The sequence below is a fragment of the Canis aureus genome, chromosome 5, assembly GCF_053574225.1.
Source record: "Canis aureus isolate CA01 chromosome 5, VMU_Caureus_v.1.0, whole genome shotgun sequence".
Lineage (NCBI taxonomy): Eukaryota > Metazoa > Chordata > Mammalia > Carnivora > Canidae > Canis > Canis aureus.
Genome location: NC_135615.1, coordinates 29,998,289 through 30,022,086, shown reverse-complemented (window position 1 = coordinate 30,022,086; position 23,798 = coordinate 29,998,289). Strand labels below are relative to the sequence as shown.

At 41.7% G+C, this 23,798-nt stretch overlaps 1 protein-coding gene and 1 long non-coding RNA gene across 2 annotated transcripts in view; one reads left to right on the top strand and one right to left on the bottom strand.

Annotated features, from left to right (window-relative positions):
* PRKCQ (protein kinase C theta) overlaps positions 1-1,503 on the bottom strand; it is a 174,201-nt gene extending 172,698 nt beyond the window's left edge. Inside the window, exon 1 of the mRNA XM_077897291.1 lies at positions 1,398-1,503. The gene's annotated coding sequence lies outside the window, so the exon portion shown is untranslated. The remainder of the gene's footprint in view (positions 1-1,397) is intronic.
* LOC144313883 (uncharacterized) lies at positions 613-18,610 on the top strand. Its single transcript, XR_013379528.1, has 4 exons — positions 613-1,175; positions 14,883-14,978; positions 17,730-17,816; positions 18,035-18,610. It is a non-coding gene; the product is annotated as an uncharacterized LOC144313883 (long non-coding RNA).
* Positions 18,611-23,798: the final 5,188 nt, after the last annotated feature.

Below are 23,798 nucleotides of genomic sequence, written 5' to 3'. Positions count from 1 at the left end.
AATTTAGTCTTAATCACTAACTGGGAGGAGTTTCACAGCTGGGGCTTGGAAGGTTTTAGAAGGTCTTCCTGTGCCCAGGCTTTAAATATACATACATTCAATCAGCAGAAGAAAGGGACTAACAGGACCAATCTGTGGCAGACACCTGCCTCGAACAATGGCACCGATCTCAGAGGGATTTTAAACAGCTGTGCATAAACTTCAAAAGTAATTTGCAACCAAATTAGTAAGCGTCACCCTCTTTCCCACTAGACACAGCATTTTTTAAAGAGATCAAGCATCCGCAGTAAGCCTGCCATTTTACAAGAGATACCCAAGATAACCTAACAAACACATGAGGATGGTGATTCGCAAGGCTGGGGTGTAGGGTGGGAGAAGGGGGGCGACCCAGGGGCCTTAGCAGGGCTCCTGTGCCAAACGTCAGGTGGTGGGCACTGCTACAGAGAGGTGCGAGGGGGGCATGGAGAGAACTAGTGCAGCAGCCGCCAGACTTGTGCTGGGGTGGGCACCTGGGGCGGGCACCTGGGGTGGGCACCTGGGGCAGGGGGGCCTGCGTCCTACCCCCGCCCCCCGGTGGGCTGCTGCACTCTCACCCCCTGCGGGGCAGAGCAGTGAGTTCTCCATTCTCCCTGCACCTGCACGTCACCACCCCGTCCGGTCAGCTTGTGCCATGACCGCATAACCTTTTCTTAGCACCCCTTTGAGCAGGGCAACCCCAGAGGACAAGGCACACTCCTGGCGGAAAGAATCCGCGTCTTCCGAGGGGTGGGGCGGCCTTTGGGATTCGCAAGGCGGCCCAGAGCGAGCCCCCAAGCCCTGGGGCGTGGACAGGCCGTTTCACACGGATACCTGGGGCTCTAAGGAACCGAATGAAATAAAGCTCTTTAACTCCACTTGCCTAACACGGGGCCCTGAGAGCCGGTGCAGCCTCGCTTGAGGTTACAGGACGGAGCCCACACTTGCCTCTTTCCTGTGTCTGCCTCCGAGCCGCCTCGCCCTACCCCAGGCCCTTGAAAAGAAACTTAGGGTTGCCTAGAAGAGACAGACCCCATGAAAACCAGTTGTTTGCCCCCGTGGACAGGTCGCCACCCGCATCAAGCGACTCTCCATCAAGGGTTTGCCAAGGGTCTGAGACTTGCCACCTTCTTCCCTCCCGCTCGCCCCAATCCGTGCAGGTAAGACTGGGGTGGGGTGGGGTGGGGACAAGAAGGAAGAGAAGGCGCCCCCAGCCCCGGCCCCGGTGGCATCCACACGGCCAGGGGCACAGCATCCCCAAACCGCGAGCGCCCCAAAGTTCGCTGCGCTCGGGTCCCTCTGCGGCTTGGGGGTGGCCCGCGACCCCCTCCCCGGACCGTGGGGCCGGCCCCGCGCGCACCCCGCGGCGCCCGGGCTCCTACCTGCAGGCGGGGCGGCCGTCCCGACGTGTTGTTGCTCGGCGGCCGCGCGGGCTCTGGCGGGCCGGGTCCGGCCAGGGGGCGCTCGTCACCCCGCCGCCCGAGCGCCCCAGCGGGCTCCGCAGACGCCGCCCCGCAGCCGCATCCCCGCCCCCCGCGGCCGCGCCCCCCCCGGGGACCCCCAACCGCACGCCCCCCGCCCCCCGCCCCCGGGACGGGGCAAGGTCGCGGGCCGGGCCGCCGAGCGCGGGGGACTCCGCGCCTCCCCCAGCCCGAGATGGAAAAGGATCCTTCCGCAGGGAAGGAGCAGGGTCCTTGGGCGAAAACGGGCTTCACCGCTTTTGTCTATTTTTACTCTGCAAAGGGCTCCATCCACATTCGCTCTCAAATTTTCAAGTGACCTACTCCAGGAGGTTTGCGTGGATCATCCTTTCTAGACTGTGCCCTAACCTGCGATTTTAATTCTTTTCTATTTTTTCTTTTCTTTTTTTTTTTTTTTTTTGCACACTGTGGTCTTGTGTCTACTTTTCAAAGTTGCATCGCTTTAAGTTGGACAGCGCTTGGAACGGCGACGTAATGTCCAGACACTGCGTTTGTCATTTGAAGACTTGCCCACCGTGGTGGTGGTACTGATGGTAATCATGGTGAGGATAATTGGGCTGGTTTTTTTCCTATAGCCCGGAGAGTTCATCTTTCATTCCGGTCGGGGAACTGTTATGTCTGGTTACCGAAACTATTACAGGGCTCTTCTCTCTCAGTTATGACACGACATGATTAAAGTGTACTTGGTTTGGGCTTTTGCTGCTGTAATGTGCTAAGACCAAATTAGTCTGAGAAATATTTTCTTTTTTTGAGAGAGAGAGAGTGATCTAAAAGGTATAAAAGAGCAAAACCTTGGATTAGTAGGCTTCTGATCACAGGTGCATTGAGTGTCAGCTAAAAAGGTCCTCTGGTTACAGCTCTAAACTCTTTTTTTTTTTTTTTTAATTTTATTTATTTATTCATGTGAGAGAGAGAGGCAGAGACACAGGCAGAGGGAGAAGCAGGCTCCACCCAGGGATCCCGACCAAACTCTTAATCTAAAGATGCAAATGGGGCCAGCCCAGGTGGCTCAGCGGTTTAGCACTGCCTTCCGCCCAGGGCCTGATCCTGGAGATCCAGGATCGAGTCCCATGTCAGGCTCCCTGCATAGAGCTTGCTTTGCCCTCTGCCTGTGTCTCTGCCTCTCTGTCTCTCATGAATAAACAAACAAAATCTTAAAAAAAAAATAAAGATGAAAATGGGAGCACCTGGGTGGCTCAGTGGTTGAGTGTCTGCCTTCAGCCCAGGGGTGTGATCCCGGTGTCCCAGGAATTGAGTCCCTCATCAGGTTCCCCAGAGGGAGCCTGCTTCTCCCTCTGCCTGTGTCTCTGCCTCTCTCTCGCTCTCTCTGAATAAATAAATAAATAAATCTTAAAAATAAAAAATAAAATAAAAATGAGAATGTAGGCCCAGACTGTTTTGGTGACTTGAGCGATTCACCTTGCAGCTTTGTGGCAGGCCTGTGCTGGGAAGCCACATATTGGTAACTTTAATCTACATGAACTCAGCAAAACAAACATACCTTTTATGGATAAAAATATAATTCCTGAAAACCAGCCCCTCTCCTATACTTGTTAATACCTAATAGCATTGAACCGACACTTAGGCCAGAATCACCCAGCAGAATCACCTTTTGCCACCTCTTGGAAGATTCTAGCCAAGAGGTGTGATGGTAGATAGACACTCAGATGTGCCGCTCAATCATGGCATCATGAGAGCCTGGCACATGGTAGGCACCTATTGTATACTTGCTAGTAAAATTTGGCGGCAGAAAGTATGTATGGCTGGGAAGATGGCAGAAGAATTAGCCCCACTGAGAAGTCTAGCTTCACAGACTGCAAAAGAGAAACCTCCCTGTTCAAATCGCCTTCCTCCTGGCTCTTCTCCAGCCGTCCTTAAGCAGAGCCTATGACATCAAGAAGAGATGACACTGTCAATGCTGCAGTGCCTGCAAGATCGTGAACACACTCACTCCCCTTTGATGGGATTTTCATTGACCATTCGAGAAAGGAGTTACGTATATGTAGAAGAAGCTCAAGAGAAATGCGTATGTCTTTTTAATATAGTCTAAAGTTGGTGGCTTTAAAAAAGTTCCAAATAATGTCATCATTATTGTCATTATGGATTGCCTGGTATCCATGTCCTGAGAACCCGGATACCAGACAATGTGATGAGTACTTTCGATGCACTGTTCATTTAATCCTCATAACAGATATGGGGTAGATGTTCTATCATCACCAGTCATCTCTGTATTAGAGATGAGAATAATGGAGCTTACAAGGATAATGCAGCTTGCCCCAAACCCTACAGTTAATAAAGTACCAGAGCCAGGATTCAAACTCAGGGCTGTGTGAAGCAGGCCCATCAAGCACCGTTGAATATTGTCTCCATTCTACAGCCCATTCCCTGTGTTCTCTGCTTGTCTCGCCTTTGGACAACTGGTCTCCGGGGCCCTATGCCCCTCTGCTATTCTATGACCACATAGTCTTACAACTGAAAACACATTAATCCAAAGGCTGAATCTTTTAAAACCATATTCATCATACGTCTAGGAAGAGGTTTTTGGCTTTTTTGGTGGGTGTTTGTATATTTGTCTTGAATCTCACCTGGAAAAAAAAATCCAGATCTGCTCTTGTTACATGCTAAATGCTAGGGATACCTGTAGATCTTTTTGATCCTAGCATCCTGTGGGGCCAGCCTCCTCCTTCACCAGGCTATAAGGTATTTGTGTTTTATATCAGATATTGTCTCATTGTTTTATCAACACGGCTGCTGCTCAGAAGTTCTCCACACCTTTGTTTCCTGGAAGAGGAAATGGCATTTCCTGGAGGGGACTACATGTGGGTGGGGAGGTTCCACTCATTGCATGAAACACACTCAAACTTTCAGTTGTGTACCTCTTTTCCCCCTTTGGTTTCTGCCCTAAAGTTTCCTGGAATGATGCTGAATACACACTGCGGTACAGAGGCTTCAGTCCACTTTAGCTGAAACAGGGATGGTTTCTGCTTTGGATCCAGAGCTAAGAAATAAACAACGTCAAGAATCTTATCCCTGGAGAGACCACAGTCCATCTTCCTCAACTGGGAATTTGATGACCGAAGACCTCACCTTGCTTGGTATTTTGGACCTGGCTGGCGGTGATCCTCTGTCTCCTGAAGAGACCACATCTTGCAGCTGTGAAGGATTTAGGATAGAAATTAAAGACTATGTTCTTATTATGAGCCTCAAATTGGAGGAAGATGGTATTTGGGGAGAAGTAGGACATGACCAACACAGACAATTTGAGCAAAGGATTGTTTAACAAGGACACTTTTGTCTCTGCGGAAAGTCACCACTCAGAGGGAAACCAGTTTGGACAACATCATGAGGAGTTGGCTACTCAGCTGTCACTTTCCCAGAGGGCTGGCAGAGATTGTGTTTAAAGTAGTCCGCCTGAATCCCCAGAAGAATTGGCATGGAATTAGAAGGCAATGATCTACCCTAACCAAAGACCTGAGAAACATGTGGAATTTAGTGTAAATTTATTCAGAAAATGTCAAAATTATTCTAGGAGCTAGAGGTGAAAGTGACAGAGGCACAGATGAAAAACAGGTATTTTAAATTCACAGCTTGGACAAGGGAAAGGGAGGGTTTTTTTGTTTGTTTCTTTTCCTATGCAGTCGAATGTTATGCATTCAAATGGGAAAAAGGAAAATTAGAAGTTAGAAATTGTTATCGCAAGAAGAGAGCTCTAAATGGTGAAGCCAAACCTGGCCCTCCCTTAAGAGAGTAAATAAACCTTAATTTCTATTGATAATAAGATTGATACCAACTCTTCCAAACCATGAGGGGGGAATGGTGAATACGGATTTTATTCTGAGGTAGAAAGGTAACAATGTTCACCGTGTGATGTTTTTGAAAGTTCCGTTGTTGTTACATATGCTTAGTAAGATTAAGCTAGTTTTAAAATCTTAGATGAGGTATGGGAGGTAGGTTTTATGTCTTCAGTTAAGACAAAGATGATGAGTGACCTCATAGTAGATAATGTTTACTGTGCATTTATGACGTGTGCCAAGGCCTGGTGTGGAACACTTTAATTATTTCATTTTGGTGTTTTGTTTTGTTTGTTTTGTTTTTTGTTTTTTGTTTTTAATTATTTCATTTGATTGTTACAATGAATCCCCCTGAGATGGGGAACATCTTCTTCATTTTACAGAGGTGACAGCTGAGCCTTAGAGATCAGACGAATGACTTCCCAGGCTCACGGAGCCAGTAAGTGATGGGGTATGGCTGGACTCCTAGTCTGTTGAGCCCCAAATTCAAGATTTTTGCCATAATATACACAGAAACAAGACAAGAGCTGAAATTTTAGCCTGACTCTTGAAACGGTAAAGGAATTGTGTAGGGTTACAGATGTCCTAATTAACAAGGTTTTCGGAGAAGAGTTAACGGATGTATACACGGTCAATTTATAAATTATAATGTGTCAAAATGCCCACTTAACAAGACAGCCATAGAAAATAAAGCAGAATTCACTTTTTAATGAAGTAGAACATTTAGGGGTTACTTTTTTCCTTGAACACCAACTATTATTACATTACAGAAGAATGAAGTTGAGCGTGATAGTGTCTCCTCTCCATCACCCACCCCACCCCATTTTTTTTAAAGTAGTGGAGTTATAAGAACACAATATTGCTGTCTTGTGTTAATTGTGGCTTCTGACATCCTATAGCACTGATTTTTTTTTAAAGTCACCACTGACAACAAAGAGACTAATTATAACATAAGTACCTGAAGCAGATAGCAAATGGTAACATTTTCAATACTGTTGCATAGAAACAAGTTAACACAAAAAACTTTTGGTGCCTCTGTGAGGTCTAATAGTAGAATCAGGGAAAAAGGAAAGGTCTAGTATTTCTAAGGACCCATAGGTACAGCTTTGGATTTGGTAAGTCCAAGAATATCAGCATAATAAGTATGGTCCAAATGTATATAAAAATTGGTCTGAAACTAAAGAAATATTGATTAGACACCCCTTTTTAGTGCTTCTCCTCCACTGGAAAGTAAAAGCAGCCTGAAAGTCAAAAAGACTGTACATCTGATGAGAAATTCTCCCCCGGGAAGACTAATAAATCTGAGAACTAATCTGTGAATCCCAGAGGAAGAAATCAAGATGAAACCTGTCAAATTTATGAATGGGATTATTATAATTCTACCATTTGACATAATGCAATTGCCTAGGATTTGAATATCTATCAGTGAAGGCATATTACTTTAGAAGAAACCACTTTATTCCCTCAATCCCTTTTGTAAAAAAAGCAAAAACCACACCTGCCCCTCAATACTCCCTTTTTCATCCTATCCTCAAACACACATCATTTATGATTTTATTTTGATTAATACACACACAGAGAATTCATGTTGGACTATGTGGGAGAGTCTATCAGGTTTCTTCTAACTTTAAAATTCTGCAAATAAATGCCAATTAAAAGAAAGTTCTGATTGTCAGTGATGGGGAATGTAATATAATTTGCTTCTAGTACTGATTGCTATTTAAATATATTCACTGGATAAAATATTCAAATACTTTTAAGGAAGTCATACACAGCATAGGAAGCATGGCAAATCCTTACTTTCTTCTTTGTATACAGCTTTCTGGCCTACACCAGAGTCTCAGCCATTCACTTTACAAATTTTGTGGAAAAAATATGAGTAATTTTTTTCCCGCTAGTCAGAACACTGGTCTAATGAGGCTAAATTGACCATGTTTTGCTGTTATGTGAGTCAGTTAGGTGTGCTGTTGCATGGTCACACTTCATCCCCCAACCCAACCATCTCATCCCTGAAATGTTTGGTTTTGACCTGAAATGGCAACCCTAGAGACTGGTTATTTTTTTAAACTCATATTGGCTCATAAGTTGTAAGTAGATCCAAGCTGACATTTTCTTCTTTTTCTTTTTTTCTGCTCATTATTTGACAGAGTCAGCAAACAAAAGAAGTAAAGCACTACACTTGGGATTCAATATATCTTTTGGGGAGTAGATGTTTTGTCTCAGTTTTATACATTAATTACACACACTCACATACACACTCAAATTGCCCAGTACTTGAATAAATGTACTCTGATGATTAAAGAAAAAACTGAGATATTTAAATAGTCATAGCAATAGCTTTTATTTGTACATTTATGCAACATTTAAAATAATGAAAAACTAATGTTTTCTCACCTATTTGAACTTGATGGAGATATGCTCAAGAACCACAGTTAAATGTATAGAATCACTATGTTGTGGATTCCAAACTGATGTGCCATTCATTCTATTTTGGCTATATTTCAAAAATAATTTAAAAAAAATCAAGGACATGGCATCTCAGATTAGAAGATACACTTACTTTTCTAAATAGACCACAAACATCATACATTATTTTAAAAATTCTGTCCTCTGTTTTAAAATCAATAAAAGGGGGAGATAGTCATATTGCTTCCTGCAAATTTCATAGGGAGAATAAAGTAGACGAGGCCTATAAAGTACTTTGATGAAACCTGTCAAATTTATGAATGGGTATAAAGTACTTTGTATACAAAGTATAAAGTACTTTGTATCAAAGTATAAAGTACTTTGATCCCTAGAAAACCTTGAGAATGCTGTACTTTGATCAACTACCATTTGTAGAGCACTTGTGCCATGGTATTTTACATAAATCATCTGTTAAGCCGTTGTAACAATCTCATAATATGGGTGTTATTATTCACACTTTACAGATGAGATTCAGGTTCAGAGAAGATAAGTGACTTATCCAGTATCACATAGCAAATTAGTGGCAGAGCCAGAATTGGAACACAGGTGGGGCTCATTTGGACCTCACTAACTGGGTTTGGAGAATTCCGGCCACCATCTACGAAGGCTAAAAATCCAGGCCACATTCTGCAAGTAGATTTTGAAAAATAATATTATTTTCCTATGATAAAAGTTACAAATTTATTTGCATGTACACATACACACACATATCTAGAAATTAGAGACAAGTAAAAACAGGAAAAAGATTACTCACAATTCCCCAACCCAAGGCAATGAAAATTTTGGTATATTTCCTTACCAACTTTTAACTATGTGTAATTTGGGGAATTATTGTATTTTAAAAATAAATTTTACTTGTTGCCTGATTGTAAAGTAATGGATACTCATCACAGAAAACTTGAAAAATATAAGCATGTATATAAAAGAAACTTTAATTCCCTCGTAAGCTCAAAATAGAAAAATGACTATTTCTTTGTTCTCTTATTCTCCTCATGGCTGAGGGTACAAGTCTTGAGATACAAGCTAAAACCATGTACATCACACGTGTAGTTTACAATCAATGAAATATTTTTTAATGTCTGATTTTTACTTGATTTGTTGATATTTTGTCAAGGAATTATTACCAAGGAATTAAATGATTGTAATTCTGTGGTTGCTCTAAGTAGGACTAGCTGCTTTGCTTTTTACTAAATGACAAAAATTATTCCCCCCCTACACAAAATACCTTCAAGAATGAACAATGCCACTGTTTAAATCTGCCTTTATAACTCTACAGAATGGGTTTTTTCCCCCCTTCAAATATAACTTGTTTTAGCAGTGTCCCTTCACTGTGGAAAAAAAAAAAAAAAAAAAAAACCAACCCACGAACTCCCTGTTTACTAGCTGGATCATGCACATTAAGCTAGAGGAAAAAGCTTTTGGTCAGGTGAAAGCTACTGATCCTGACTGCCAGATTAAGTAAATAAGTTTGGGTGTTACATAAATCTGGGAGGGCTGCAGAAATGTGGATTAATTTTAATCACACTAAGAAAGTTTGTCTCCAGGCAAAAAGACAAGAAAGCTGTTGCTTGAGAACGTCATGTCTTGTGACTTGACCTGCCAAGGGAACTTAAAAAGACTTAAAAACTTAAGAATTTAAAAAGGCTTCTGGTTGAAACACAGCAAGGTGCAGAAAAGTCTAGCTGCTACATGTTATTACCCAGCTTCTACTTTTCCTAGGAACCTAGTAAGAACCTCAAGAAAGAAACCAAACAAGCAATCAACTGAAGCGTTTAGACATAGGTTCTTGAGGTTATTGTGGCCTTCTGCATGTTCCACAAAGTGTCAAAGAACTTAAAAGAATTAAAAAAACTATTGTACGTGTATTTGTTTTTCCAAACCTCTCTCTATTTACTTACTTTTTTGCGGATTCACACTCTTTTCAATTTCATTTGGACAGAATGGAGACCTCTTCCATGGTTCTAAACTTAAATTCTCCCTTTTATTTCTTAGCTAAAGAAGAAAATTCAAAAAATTCCACCATCTATTTTGTGACTCCCTGGGAATAGTGAGTCCATTATGTACGTTATGGGGAGGTTATGAAGAAAGCAGAATTCTCATGCAAATTAACACCACTTTGGGAAACTTCTTGGCAGTATCTATTGAAGCTGAGTAGGTGCATATTCCAAGATCCAGGCACACAGGAACACACAATCCACAGAAATGGATATGCACTAAAAGATAGGTACAACATATTTACACCAGTACTATTCATAATCATCTCACCCTGGAAATGGCTCAAGCATCCATCAATGTAAAATGCAATAATTAAGCTGTGGTATGTCAATCAATGGGCACGATGCAGCAGTGAAAATTAACGCACTAGTGCTAGGGTACAAACAAATCTTGGAATTGTAACATTGAGTGAAAGAAGCCTGGTCTAAAAGATACATACTGTGTGATTCCATTTACATAAAATTCAAATATGGGTAAAATACATTTATGTTATGAGAAGTCAGGATTGCAGTTGCTACATTTGGGGAGGTGGGGGTGTAGTGTCTGGGAAGAGGGGTTAGGATGGCTAATGCTGCGTTGGTGATATTTTGATCACTTGATATAAGAAGTAGGTTACTTAGATATGTTCACTTTGCAAAAATTCATCTAGATGTACATCTGTGGCTTCTGTACTTTCCTGTCTGTATCAACCCCAATAAAAAGGTTATTTGAAAGAGACTAGAAATAACAAGTGTTGGCAAGGATGTGGAGAAAGGGGAAGAACCCTCATGCACAGTTGGTGGAAATGTAAATTGGTGCAGCCACTATGGAAAACAGAATGGAGGGTCCTCTAACAATTATATAAAGAACCACCATATGATTCAGCAATTTAATTTCTGGGTATTTATCCAAAGAAAACAAAAATGCTATTCCAAAAAGATATCTGCACCTCATGTTCACTGCAGCATGATTTATAATAGCCGAGATATGGATGCAACCTTAGTGTCCATTGGTGGATGAATGGACAAAGAAAATGTCATATATATAATGGAATATTACCTAGCCTAGCCATTTAAAAAAAAAAAAAGGATGGAATCTTGTAATTTGCAACAACATGGATGGACCTCAAGGGCATTACGCTTCGTGAAATAACAGACGGAAAGACAAATTGCCATTATATGTGATCTCTCTTGTACGTGGAATCTAAAACAAACAAAAATCAAGTAAACTCAGATACAGAGAACATATCTGTGGTTACCAGAGGTGGGAGATGGTGGCAGGAGAAATGGGTGACCTGTTTTTTGTTTATTCGTTTGTTTTAGTTTAAATAGATTTAATTTAAAAAAAACTATTTGAAGATGGATTGCAATATTATCATATTCATAAAGGCCTTTCTGTATAGGCAGAAACAGGTTTGGTGTCCCAGGTAATGGAGAATTGATGAATTCAGTGAATGTGGACAGTGAGAGCAGATGTATTCTCTCTTCCTGTCTCTCTATCTCTTTGTGATTCTCTGTCTCTATCTCTGTCTCCCTGCTTCTGTCTATTTCTTGCTGTTTCTGTTTCTGTCTCTATCTTCCTCTCTCTTTGTGCTTTTTAGGAAGCCAACAAATTAAGTATGATGACAGTGTCACCCCAAATCATTAATACTTTTGAGTCCCTTTTTTTTTTTTAATTTTCTTGCTTTATGAGTAAAGGAATTAGGCAAGATGGTGTTTCCAGTCCTTGTGAATCTCCTTGCTATAATTCTAGGCTCCTCCTCCTCACCTCTTGTTTTCACAGTGATCTCTCTCTCTCTCTCTCTCTCTGAAATCTCTCCTGCTGAGTGGCAGCCCATCGACATCTCCTCGGTATGGATTTATGCGGCGTCCCTGTATCCCTACCACCACACCTTGTACAGAGCAGACGATGCAAAATATTTGTTCTATTAAAGATCAGATACCCAGTAAAGAAAAATGAAAGTTCCTCATTATAATCAGTTGGCAAATGCCCCCAAAATTCAAAAAAAAAACAAAAAAAAAACACAAAATGTTTTTTCAACTTGGGCAAAAGGCAGTTCAACCCAATTTCTAAATGTGATTCAATCAAGAACACGAAGTACAAGTGGGAGTTAATCATGACCACCCAACGTGGAGATGGCATGTCCGTGAGACTAAAGCATTGTGAAGTAACTGTCCTAACAGGGAAACAAAGGCAACAGAGAATCATCCAGACAAGTTTTACTTGCATTAATGAGACATAAGGTTTATACAATGGAAAACCGAGGATTGAAAAAGCATATTAAGGGGATCCCTGGGTGGCGCAGTGGTTTAGCGCCTGCCTTTGGCCCAGGGCGGGATCCTGGAGACCCGGGATCGAATCCCACGTCGGGCTCCCGGTGCATGGAGCCTGCTTCTCCCTCTGCCTATGTCTCTGCCTCTCTCTCTCTCTCTCTCTCTCTCTGTGACTATCATAAATAAATAAAAATTTTAAAAAAAATTAAAAAAAAGAAAAAGCATATTAAACAGTAAGATTGGCTGCTAAGAACTTGTCTGCTTGTCTTCCTAATTGTTCAATTATGCTTCATTGTACTTCTTTAGTTAAGGAGCTGAAAATATTTATTTCAAAAGAAAAGTAGCTGGGAGGCCTGGGTGGCTCAGGGGTGGAGTGTCTGCCTTCGGCCCGGGATCGAGTCCTGCATGGGGCTCCCTGACCTGCTTCTCCCTCTGCCAATGTCTCTGCCTCTCTCTCTCTCTGCATCTCTCATGAATAAATAAATAAAATATTAAAAAAAAGAAATTCTACAAAAGAAAAGTTGCTACACTGCAGAAAGACAAATCTATGTTAGCTCGGTATAAAGACCTTTGGAGAACACTCACGTTCCTTTATTACTGTTTTTCAAATATTTCTTTGCTCACAAAGGAGCGATGTGATCTGCGGATAGCCTCCTGAGGGGCTGGAACCGAGCACGGATCATAGTAGACAAAATTGATTTTCTACAACAGCCAGAGCTCCAGGGTCAGGTGCTGGGATAGACTCTCCCAGGGAGCAGCCGCCCTGAGTGGCCAGCGGGGCCCAGAGAAGGGAGGAGCATCGCAGGAGCAAGGGAGCCACCGTGGCAGGTGCTGGCCATCCAGGCTGAGGGCCCGGGGGGGGCCCCCTCCCCTCCCCTTCCCATCACAGAACCTGAAGCAGGACGCTGCCTGGCACAGGGTGCGAGTCTCTTCACCCCTTGGTCCTGAGGGGCCTCTGCTCCTGCTGAGGATCTCTGAGAAATAGAGGGAATTTTCAAGCGCTGCTTTCAGAAAAGTCTAGGTGTCAACTTACTTGGTTTCTGACAACCTTATAGAAGCACGATCACCTATTTCTGTACCTTCAGCAGCAACTAAATCTTTTTTTTTTTTTTAAGATTTTATTGTATTTATTCATGAGAGACACACTGAGAGAGGCAGAGACCCAGGCCCCCTGCCAGGAGCCAGATGCAGGACTCGATCCCAGGACCCTGGGGTCACAACCTGAGCTGAAGGTAGATGCTCCACTGCTGAGCCACCCAGGGGCTCCTACAGCACCCAAATCTTGATTATAAAAGGCTCCCCATGACATTTAAAGTTCTTGCTTGCATAGTAGTTGCTCAACACATTTTATAATACTTCTTTGCTCCCATTTAGCTACCTCACAGGTAAGAATTAGATTAAATATGACATGTGGAAGTTGGTAAGTAAGCCCACACTCCATGTACCCCTCTCCCCTTCTAACGTGATCTGCTATATTACGAATACAGTTAGGGAGGTCTGGTGGAGAGTGTATGGACTTTAGAAGCGTAGAAGCCCAGATTTGTGACCGAGCTTCACTATTGACCAGCCACATGGATATGAGGGAGATCCATCTCTCTAAGCCTCTGCTTCCTCCGTTGGGATGGACAATATGTTTATCACAATGTCAAAAATCCATAAGGTATACAATAACATGGCTCTGACAAATATTTGTCCTTTTTTTTTTTTACTCCAGATAACTACTTTGATCTCAGATAATTGATTTGTATGCATTGAGATTGGCTAAAAGTTAACATTTTCAACTTATTAGAATTTATTGCAGCAGAGGAAGCCATAAGTAAGACATTTCCATTTCCATTGACAGCTACCTGGTATTTTAAAGTCTTGCATTTCATTGTTCACCCTAATGTTTTCACTAAAACACATGTGGTTTTCAAACACAGGAAAGAAAACATGGTAACCTGTGGTTATAATTTCCACTAGAAGATAGAAAAAAGTGTAGCTCAGAAACAGTGTTTGTGGGGAGTTCCTTTAAACATGAAAGCCCAGGCTTGAAGCCTTTTTCTTCTTCTTCTTCTTGAGAAGAACGCTGTTAATTGTTGCAAGTTTCAAAAGTTGTTGAAAATAGGGCCCAACTGCCTACATGTCACAGTTCTGATAGACCTGTGGGCGCAGGGCCATGAGCGCCTCAGGACCTTGGACGTTTGCAATCCTTCAGTGTTTTTATTTATTTATTTTTTTTACTTTTTTTTCAGTGTTTTTAAGTAGCCACCTGTTTCTTCTTTCGATTCAAAATTCTGGGAAGTTTGGAGAAAATATCTTTCCAGGTGACTCTTCGCATTTCCCAAACAGCCCCGGTGTCCTTAGCAGACTGTATCCTTTTTTTTAATTGATTTTTTTTTATTGGAGTTCAATTTGCCAACATATAGCATAACATATAGCATAACACCCAGTGCTCATCACATCAAGTAGCAGACTATATCTTGAAGCAAATTGGCCCCTTGGAAGTACCTTTCCCGCCTGCATTTGACCTTCGCAGTTATTCCCAGGACTGGCTCGGCCTTCCGCTGTGATCGGTTGACTTCATAGCAAAATTAAGTAATTTTTCAACACGTTTTTAACGAGCACCAACTAAGTGTATGATGGATTTCACAGTGAATCAGCAGTAAGTGCAAAAAAACAAACCAAACAAAAATCCTTTGCATTTTGTGAAATGTAAGCATCGAGAATGATTAGAGATGCAAAGTAAGTTTTATGTAAATTTCTATGTAAATTCTGATTTCTAGATTTGCGGAGTAAGTTTTATGTAAATTTCTAAAAAAAAAGAAAAGAAAAAAATTTCTATGTAAATTTTGATTTCCCAAGACACTATTATTTTAAGTTAGAAGGTCCTCTCTCTTCAGGTGGTTGGGTTACCTCCTACTGAGGGAGAGCCCACTTGGCTGAATTGCAGGCATTGGTTTGAGAAGCCATCTGCTAAAGCTGCCAGAGAAAAATGCGTAAGTAGAGGACTAAATACACGGCAATTTAATTTTTTTTCTTGCTATCACAATTGTGAGTTGCCTTACTGGGTAAGTGAAGCTCTTTAGCATGTCAAGAGGAACAAACACAGGTGATTTTCACATGTGGGTTCAGTTTTAGAGAGAACAGCGGTGTAGGTATAACAAGAAAGCCGGGGTGACTGTTCTAAGTCTGACGGGCTCTTATCTGCCACAGAGGGAGATGTTATCAGCGTGTAGGTGTTTACACACAAGCACAGATGTGTGCGGTAAATAGGTCTTCGTGTCAACACAGGACTGCGCTGGGGAGGTCCTCCAGGGAGGTGCTCCCGCTTCCCTCCTGCTCCGCAGTAGCCTGTCTTCCCCCCAGCAGCCAGAGAGGCCATGTCCACATCCCAGGCAGGCATGCCACCCCGCTGCCCTGCCCCAACCCTCCAGGGACTCACTTCTTGCTGACGCGGTGGCCTGGCCTCATGCCTCAGCCACCTCCCTGACGCACCTGCTGCATTCCGTTCTCCTCATGCTCCTCCACATGCCAGGCAAGCTTCAGCTCCTGTGCGTCTTGGTCTGAGCATCGGTTTCTCAGTATTTCCCTCATCACACTGCAGCCCCTAAGACCTCCAATCCAACCATACACACCATTCCCTGTAAATCCCCTCTCCAGTCTCTTCTACCTTTCTAGAACATAAGCTCCATGTGAGTGAGACTATTTCTTGTTTCATTTTCTATCATGTCCCCAACCACCTGGCACATAATAGTCACTCAAACAATATTAGTTATATTAATCATAGAATTAATCGAAGGCAGCTAATCACAATTCATTTACATAAATAATGAAATGCATTCACTTATATATTTATGTGAAAGAGTTAAAGAGCTGTAGGTGTAATTAGTTCTTTCATATCACAAAGTGAGACATTTGTGAGTAAAAACAAAGAGCAAATTATTTATTTTTACTTATTTATTTTCTTTTTCCCCCTCAGTTTTATTGAGGTATACTTGACAATTAAAAAATCGTATATATTTAAGGTGTGCAATGTGATGATTTGATGTGCAGGCAAGATGATGCTACTAACTATGGCCACATTATTGTGCATTAGTTCTTGAATAACTAAGGAATTAGTCCTTACATATCATAAGAAGTGTTTGATATCTTTATATGTAAGAACAGAGAGCAAATTCTTTACATGGAATTTCCTCCTTCAGAAAATAGGCATCGGGGTGCCTGGGTGGCTCAGTCGGTTGAAAACCTGACTCTTGATTTTGGCTCAGGTCATGATCTCATGTCCTGAGATCAAGTCCTGACTCAGGTTCTGTGCTCCGCAGGGAGTCTGCTTAAGATCCTCTCCCTCTCCCTCTGCCTTTCCCCTGCCCGTGCTCCTACCCTCTTTCTCACTCCCTCTCTCTCAAATAAATAAATACATCTTTTTTAAAGAAAGAAAATTGGAATCAAATCACTTCCATAAAAATCAGTAACAAATCAATGAATATACTTATTCATTGATAATTCATCAATAGTGCTGAGTCAAGGAATTACGATTTTCAAATAGAGTGCTGTTTATTTGCTATGGCTGCTGTAACAAATTACCATACTTAGCAGTTTAAAACAAAACAGATTCATGATCTCACAGTTTGGAGACCAGAAGCTGGGGTGATCTCAGCTGGCTTCATTGAAATCGGGGTCTTGGGAAACCGTGGAAGGGAAGAATCTATTCCCCAGGCTCATTCGGGCTGGTGTCAGAGGCAGGTCCCTTGAAGCTGTAGGACTGAAGCCTCATTTTCTTACTGGTGGTCAGATAGGAGCCACCCTAAATTTCCTCTTGAGTCCTCACAGGAGGGCCCATATCAAGGATCAGCAATGTCCTTCCTTTCCCTTTCTTGGAATCTCCCTGACTCTACGTCTGCCGCAACCCTGGTCTCCAGCCAGAGAACATTCTCTGCCTTTAGGGGCTCATTAGGTCAGATTGGGTTCACGCAGATAATCCAGGATAATATCTCTATTTTAAGACCTTCAATTTTAGTTCTATCTGGGAATCGGGGAATGGACATCCTTGGGAGGTGCTGTTCTGCCTCCTACAGGTGCACATGCTTAAAGAGTGTTTCAGAAAAATATTACATCCTTGAATTAAAGGCTTCACTCCCAGAATAATAACTGCCCAGGGTTTGTGGGTGGCTCAGTCAGTTAAGCAACTGACTCTTGATTTCAGCTCAGGTTGTGATCTCAGGGTCCTGAGATCGGCCCCACAACGGGCTCGCACTCAGCATGGAGTCTGCTTGTCCCTCTCCCTCTGTTCCTCCCCCCCACCTCCCACCCCCACGGCTCCCTCACTCTCTCTGTCTCTTGAATAAATAAAAAAATAACATCTTCAGAGAAAGAAAAGAAAAGTAACCGCCAATGAAGGATCCTAAATCCAGGTAGCTGTTGAGAATAGAATGCTTCTTCTCAGTTTTTGTCAAGCTACAGGTCTGGGTTGAAAGAGTGAGACTGAAGGACAAACAAGTGGCTTCTTAGACTAGCTACTGCTTTGTCCCAGAGTCCCCTTGACTTTTTGCGTTCGTGGTTTTGATAGACTCAAAACCGATCAAGAAAGATCAGCCCTACAGATAACAGTTTATGTTAAAGTAACATATAGGGGACTGATCTATAAACCAGAAGGTCCCATGGATAACTTTTTTAGTGTCCTCATTCACAAATATCTATTAGAGCCTTTTTGGTGTCAGGGATTATTTCAAATATTGCTTCCATTCTAGGACGGAAAGGAACTGAAGTCAAGTAAGCAACCAAGGCAGCCGGATCCCTTCAGAGAATCAGAAATGCTTCAAAGGCCGTACTCTAGGGTGATGTGAAGGAGACAAGGGGCCAGAGCTGTGTGGGGGGAAGTGTGGCAGTTCAGTAAGACCTGACTGAGGCATCCATGTCAGAGGTTTGGGAGGAGGTGGGGAGCAGCAGAGCTTTCCAAGGTGGCCAGAGCAGCAAACTCTAGCCTAATGTACAAAGCCCCCAATTTCCAGGATTGAAACAGCAGAGTTAAAACAGAGTTTCTGTCTTCTATCAGAAATTGCCTAAAAGCCACAAGGCCACAGCAACCAACAGCGTGAAATCTCAACTACATCAAACTGTAGCCTACGGAGAAGCACTGTCAGAGGCTTGAGACAGGAGGCCGGTCTGTGTGGCCTTCAGCTGGGAGAAGCCACGTTTGAAGGATCATAGGGGATCATGCCCAGGACGTGATGGTAAGGGTGACTCCCACCGGCTGGGAGCACAGCTTTGGTGCTGCCACCACCATCGAACTAGTCCCGGTCAACATCTTCCACCGTTTGCTGAGTGGAAGAAGCCGGTCACACCTGCATGGTTCTATTTATGTGAACTGCTGGAGCAAGCAAAACCTATCTGTGTGCTAGAAGGTCGATGAGTGGCTTCCTGGGGCAGGTGCTGGTGATGGAAACGGGCAGCGCGGGGACGCAAGCGATGGAAGAGAGGGCTGGAAATGCTCTGTGCCTCCCGTGGGTGTACCTCATAGACGTTTGGCAAAAGCCGTTGACTTGTATGAATAAAATGTATGAAATTTTGCTGCAGGCAAATGGTTCCTTAATACATTGGTCAAAAATAATAAAATTAATAAAAGCACTTACATCATATCCCTATTATTGAACAGAAAAAAGTGCCAACCAAGTGCACGAGACCAGTGCTACTTTTTAAATTTTTTTGAATTTTTATTGCAGTAAGAAATCCTAACGCGATAGCTATCCTCATAATAAATTTCGGGGTACCTAATAATGTGTTGTTGACTGTAGGCACAATGTTGTACGGCAGATTTCTCGAACTTGTTCATCTCGCATAACTGAAACTTTAACCTGTTGAACAATAGCTCCCTGTGGCCCTGCTCCTAGCCCCCCAGTCCCTGGCAACCACCGTTCTCCTCTCTGTTTCTATGAGTTGGATTCCTATTTTAGATTCCTTGTGTAAGTGGAATCATCACGTCGTCTTCGTCCTTCTGTGACTGGTTTATTTCACTTAGCACGATGTCCCCCAGGTTCATGCACGTTGTCACATCTGGCACGGTTTCCTTTTCGTCAAGGCTGACTCATATTCCATTGTCTGTATACACCACATTTTCTTTATGAATTCATCTGTCACATCTGAGGAGGACCTCCAGAGAATCACAGCCCAGTCTTACTGGTAAATACAGATGCGAATCATGAGCCAAACAATTCCAGTAATATTTGAAAATCATAATCCATCATGCCTAGTTGCAAGATTAGTTTAATATTAGAAAATCAGTATAAGTCACCACAATAACTGATTAAAAGAGAAAAAAATCACCCCTAAGAAACGCAGAAAAACAACTTATATAATGTAGCATCCATCCATGATGAAACTCTCTCTTAACTTAGTCATGGAAGAGCACTTCTTTGATAAAGAGCACCAAAAAAACCCCCTCGAGTCAATTTAATGCTCAAACATTGAAGACTTCACCACGTGATAATAAGACCAAGGCAAAAGTGTTTGCTTTCACCACATTTCAACATTACACTGGAAGTTCTAGACAGCAGAGCGAGATAAGATAAGAGGTAAACATATGAGGATTGCAGGGGGGTGGGAAGTATCATTATTTGTAGATGAGATGATGTGCATTATTTGTGTACTCATAGAACTAAAAAGGATCTATAAATAAATTATAAGGCTGAGTGTTTTGAAAGTTATATGTACAAAGTTAATGTATAAAATTAATGGATTTTAACATATCAATAAATAAATTATAGCTTAAAAGTTATTAAAATAACAAGAGATGGGGCAGAGACTGACAGCTATTTTTTTCTAGTTTTCTTGAGGTATAACTGACAAATAAAATTATAATTTATTTAGAGTATACAATGTGATGGCTTGTTATCCTTATGCGTTGTGAAAGAACTCCCACAATCAAGTTAATTAACATACCCATCACCTTGCGTAATTGCATTCTTGTTCTGTTTTGTTTTGCTTTTCACGGAGAAGGCTTAAAATCTAGTCTGTGAGCAAATTTAGAATGTACAATACGATATGATTAACTATAGTCACTATGCTGTGCATTAGACCCCAGAACTTATGCATCCATTGTTCAGCTGGAAGCTTGTGCCCTTTGACCAACCTTTTCCCCTGTTCCCAGCCCCTGACCCCTGGCAACCAATTTTCCACCCTCTGTCTCTATGAGTTTGAGGTTTTCGGTGTTTTGTTTTGTTTTGTTTTAGATTCCCATGTAAATGAGATCATACAGTCTTCGTCTTTCTCTGTGATTGGTTTATTTCATTCATCATAAATGCCCTCCAGGTTTATCCATGTTGTTGCAAATGACAGGGTTTCCTTCTTTGCTAAAGCTGAATAATATTCCATTTTGTATATATATCACGTTTTCTTTATCCCTTCACCATTGACAAACACATGGGTTGTTTCCTTATCTTGGCTTTTGAGCATAACGCCATCTTAAAGAGATTTACTTCTAAGGACTAGATATCCAACTATAGGACTAGAATTTTCAGAGTGTGAGATGGAAATGTTTATCAATACAAGCAGTGCTACCTACAACTCACCACTGAGGTGGACGGGACTTCTTGCTGACGTCAGCTATTCTGTATTAACAGGCGTCTTTTGGCCTTTGCCTGGACATTGGCTAGCAGAGCAAGGGAAACCATGTTCAGAAGCTGTTTCTTTTTTCATCTTGAAATCTTTGCTTTTAAAAAAAAAAAATTGTGAGAGAGAGATCATGAGAGAGAGAGAGCACAAGCAGGGGGAGGGGCAGAGGGAGAAGCAGACACCTCGCTGAGCAGGGAGCCCTCAGGACCCTGGTATCATGACCTGAGCTGATGGCAGATGCTTAATCAACTGAGCCACCCAGGTACTTGAAACCCTTGCTTTGGAAAATCAGATTTGTAGTTAACAAAAAAGCTTTTCTACTAGAAGAGGGGTGAACATCTCTGTCAATGTGACAAGTAATTCCTTTACCAGTTTCTTATCCATGCCCGTGTTCTGCTCCATCTTCAATTTATTTCATTCAATAACCACTTACTGAGCCCATACTGGGGGACTCAGGCATCATTCTGGTCTTGGGGACTCATTCTGGCAGGAGGAGCTGGAGAAGTGGATTAGCTTGCTAGGGCTGCATAACAAAGTACCACAGGGGACTTAAATAACAGGAAGTTATTTTTTTCATGGTTCTGGAGGCTGGAAGCATGAGAGCAATTGTTGGCAGGGTTGATTTCTTTCTTTGGTTTGTTGACTAGCTGCTTTCCCCCGGGGTTTTTTTTTTTTTTTTTTTTTTTTATGGTTTTCCCTCTGTGTATGCCTGTGTCCTATTCTCATTTTATAAGGACATCAGCCATATTGAATTGGAGCCCACCCATATGAGCTCATTTAGCTTTAATCACCTCCATAAAGACCCGATCTCCATATACAATCACATTCTGAGGTCTTGGGAGTTAGGACTTCAACATATGAATTTTGGAGGGGCGGGGGACATGATTAAGTCCATAACAAAAGATAAATGATGACTAAGTGTTCTATGACACACCTTTGGGAGGCAGGGTGCCTAGAAAGCCTTCTGAGGGAAGATAGTGGTGTGACCAAGATTTAGAAGAATGAGTAGTCTTTCTTCAAGGAAAGAAATAAGCACAAGTCATTCTAGGAAGAGGGAATAGCATGAGCAAAGATAAGCTACAAGTTTATAACAGGTTTGGAAAACATGGAGCTGTCCTCTTTGAGTGGAGTAGCAGATGGGTGGTAGGAAGTAGAGGATATTCAGACCTAGGTGGTTATAGCAGCAGCCACCATAGTTGGCATTATATTTGGAGAAGAAAATTGCAAACTCAGTGGGACAGCCTGAGTAATTTGATTGCATCAGGCCCCACAGCCCATCCTGTATAAAGGAGTTCTCTGTAGAGTCATTTACTTTGCTTATTTGGCTGTTAAATTACCGCCTGTTCCTGCTGATGGGTTTGCAGAGAAATTCACAGATGTTGCCGATATTTTCAACCTAGCCATGTTGGTTTTGAACAGTGACTGGTTTTGTCTTTTGTGAGGAAAATACTTGCTTGCACAGCGTACTTGGAAAGAGACACTGTAGGGTCAATATATCTTTGTTGGATGCCTCAAGCTACTGATTGAAATCACATTTTGCTACAAACCTTTGCCCTCCTTTCTAAATGATGGAGACATGTCAACTATGGGTAAATATGGTAGATTTTTTTTTTTCCATTTTCAGACAAAAGTAGCTCTTGAAACTAAGACTATGATGTTTCTGATGTGCTTTTCTGTTGTTATTTTCCTACAGGTTAACGAAAAAAAGAGTGACATTGTCAGGTCACTCTTAAGTATTTTTCCAACTTGCACAAAGCTTTTCATTCCATAGAAACACTACCACAGTACTACCAAAGACAACAGGTGTATTATGAATATTAGGCATTTTGCTAATTTCTGAAATTTTTATCCATTCTATTATCTTTGCCTAAGGAAATCTAAGTATTAAGAAGCTTGTTTAAATCATTAATTGTAGAAAATTTACAGGCTGAGTTTCTGATGTAATATAATCATAGTGATCACTTACCAAAAGCTTTAATAATGGAATCTTACAGAATTAAACTCAAAGCAGAATGGTAGAAGCAATAAAAAAATTACTGCACATTTTTAAGATTGCTGGAGAGAATTTTTGAATGAGAATATAGAAAGCAGATTTTCCAAGTGATTTGAGTAGAATCTTGTGAAACAAATAAAAAGCTCTTTCGGTTTACTTGTTTTTCAATCAGAGAGGAAGCAGTGAAATCAAATCCATGGAAATTGACTTGACCATCCCTAAATGACAAGCAGGTTAGGATTTCTTACAGAAAATTAAAAATCTAATGGAAATATTTAGGTCTTAACCAAAGTTAAGCTCTGACCAAATGTAAAAATTTAATGGAGACATTTAAGTTCTAACCAACTGCTGAAATTATAACTAGGAAATTCACTGATACCCTAGTGCACAGCATAGATCTTTTAGTATTTTTTTGATGAAATAGAAAATAAAACTTAAAAATTTTAAAGCTTCACTTAATCAGTCACTTTCTATAGGGATTTTTCAGGCACAATTCCTACTGTAGACTATAAGGTGGGTACCATTTCTCCCATTTTACATAAAAGGAAATTGAGGACTTGAAACTATATTCAGTTTGCTAAAAATGGCAGAATGTGGATTTGGATGCAGCTTTGACTCCAAATATGTGTTCTGATAACCTTTCCATCATACACAGTAAGCATTCAAAAAATATTTGTGAAGTGAATGCATTTTTTATAATATTAAGAATACAAAATAAAAAGGAAGAAATACAATTAAAAAGTGGCAGCTCAGTCCCTCTTCCCACTGCAGATTTTCAAGTTTTTTCCTGCTCCATCCTCACTTGCTGAATCATTTTAACTCTTTAATATATAAGCCCTTTTTCGTTTTTTTTTTTGTTTGTTTTTGTTTTTTTTTAAGATTTTACTTATTTATTCAAGAGACACACAGAAAGAGAGGCAGAGACATAGGGAGAGGGAGTAGCAGGCTCCCTGCGGGGATCCCGATGCAGGATTGGATCCCGGGATCCCAGGATCATGGCCTGAGCAGACGGTCAACTACTGAGCCACCCAGGTCCCCTGGTGGTCAAGCCTGTAATGCTTCCTAAGCATCTCAGACCATCTTCTAAGTCTTGGAATCTAGAGATGATTTCTATAAAGAATAGTGACTTAGTTCAGAAAAAGACACTGGTGGGGCACCTGGCTGACCTGATCAGTAAAAGCACCCAACTCTCGATCTCAGGGGTATAAGTTCAAGC